Here is a 2,093-nt window from a genome sequence, read left to right as displayed (position 1 = left end):
CCAGACCGACTTTGCACGCAGGCACAACAAAGTCCAATGAGAACCACAACAGTCAGGCTGTGCGCAAGAGCAGAGATGCATCGTATAATGGGAAATGTAATGACCAAAGCCCGTGTGCGCACCCTAAAACAATCCCCAGCTAGAGGAGGCAGGTGCATGGGAAGTTTGCAGTTTCCCAGGGATTTGAATGATAGCACTTTCAATTCAATTTCAGAGTTTTCACCAATACAATGCAGAAGAGGTGTTTCAATTGGACAAATTCTCTAGATTCGCCGGAATTGTACATCTGATACAAGCTTCAGAGAATAGGCGGGAGTTTTGACTGAGAGATTCCGCTAAAGAGGTTACCCTAGAAAAATAATCTCCCAAGCTTTCCAATGGGCAAGGACCTCGAACCAAGATGACCTTCTTGTTCCTCAACCTCGTCAGCAGGATTCCACGCTGAGGTTCATTACGGAATACAACACAAGTTGGAACCAGGTGAGGAGCATTTTCCTTACAGCGGATACCCAGACTTCCACGTGTATTAGTTCAAGACCCTTATTGACTGCGAGTAGAGCTCCAAATTTACGTGACATCCTCACCAGGAGTCACTTCTCCTGACCTGTGGTCAGACTTAATCGGTGCATTCGCCTCAGGTTTTCTTTCCCCTGCGGGGACTGCAACATGTGCCCCTATATGCAACCCACTAGAGATCATTTTTGTAATCCTCTGGACAGTTCAAATCATCTACTTTATCAATATATAAACTGCAAAACTAGACATGTCATTAATGCAATTGTTTGTTCATGTCACAAGGTCTACGTGGGTCAAACCTCACAGAACTGAGAAAAAGTGCACAATAACATCTCTCAATTATCAATCTGGTACGCTCTGAGAATGAGAAGGGTAAGATGCTTACTCCTATTGCAACACATTTTCTCAACATGCATAATGGCAGACCCGCTAATGTCCGTTTTTTGGCCTACAGAGAATAATGAGAAATGAGAGAGGTGGTGATCAACGTAGATTACGCCTGCAATATGAAGCAAGGTGGATATTTCGGTTAAATTGTTTCATCTTCAGGCCTCAATGAAGAGCTCTTGTTTAAAGGATTCCTGGGCTAGGACTGAATGCTATTCCTTATCATGGTGGCTTGGATGGTGTTTGGTAATTTCATATCATGGATGTCTCCTCTTCAGCTGGACTATGAATGAATTGCTTTTGGATACATCTGGCAACATGTTTTTCTTTGTTGTATACCTTAGCTCTACCTTAGACTTTATCATAGCTCCTTTGGGCTGTTTGGACTTCTTTTGGACTTTGAATGGACATATTCAGTTGGAGAAATCTTTCTCTTTCTCTTCATCAGGAATAATCATAGCTGCTCTGTCATGAGTGTACTGACCTTTTGGGAGGATTGTTAGTGGATACATTTACGATATCCCTAATGTATTTTTAGCTTGAGATGTGCGATATGCACCAAGAGTTTGGATCATTGCAGTTAGCGTCAAATAAACCATTATTCATTATTATCATTAGCGTTTATTTCTCTTCTTTATTGATCCATTACTTTTTCGGTTGAATAGTTGTTTCATCATCATTATCACTTCTCTTATTGCATATTTGGACTCTTTACATGCTACAATATCATTTAGGATCTTTTTTTTTTATTCAGGTCCTATTATTACACATTTGGGTAACTAGTTCCATCAGCTGTACCATATCTCCTTCTTTAGACGCTTTGATTTTTTCTTATATCCATCATTATTATTTAGAGCCATTCGCTTCGGTCTGATATTGATATAATTATATTAATCGCTTTTTCAGTGGTTGGCACAGAAGTTCTTGGCCCTGTATTTATGTCATCATGGCTTTGTCTCAGTGGCTGGCACAGAGTTCCTGGCCCAGTGCTTATGTCATCATGGCATCCTGTGATGCAATTTATATATATGATCCACTACATCATGTGGTACATTACATCATATGATCACTTCAATGATGCAACTATATATTTTTACTTGTCCTTATCAGGCCAATTTCATTACCTTCAATCTCTTGATATTGCTGTTTATAGGACATAGCTCTTTGGTTAGACTCTTGGCCACCATGGC

General features: G+C 40.3%; 1 long non-coding RNA gene across 1 annotated transcript; it reads left to right on the top strand.

Moving 5' to 3' along the window:
- The first annotated feature begins 352 nt into the window (after positions 1-352).
- On the top strand, positions 353-1,514 carry LOC141051652 (uncharacterized). The gene is made up of 3 exons (XR_012220664.1): positions 353-480; positions 799-888; positions 971-1,514. It is a non-coding gene; the product is annotated as an uncharacterized lncRNA (long non-coding RNA).
- The last annotated feature ends 579 nt before the right edge of the window (positions 1,515-2,093 follow it).

This window comes from Dendrobates tinctorius, unplaced genomic scaffold (genome assembly GCF_039654945.1).
Source record: "Dendrobates tinctorius isolate UK_male_01 unplaced genomic scaffold, ASM3965494v1 ptg000158l, whole genome shotgun sequence".
NCBI lineage: Eukaryota > Metazoa > Chordata > Amphibia > Anura > Dendrobatidae > Dendrobates > Dendrobates tinctorius.
This window is presented reverse-complemented; position numbering and strand designations above follow the sequence as displayed.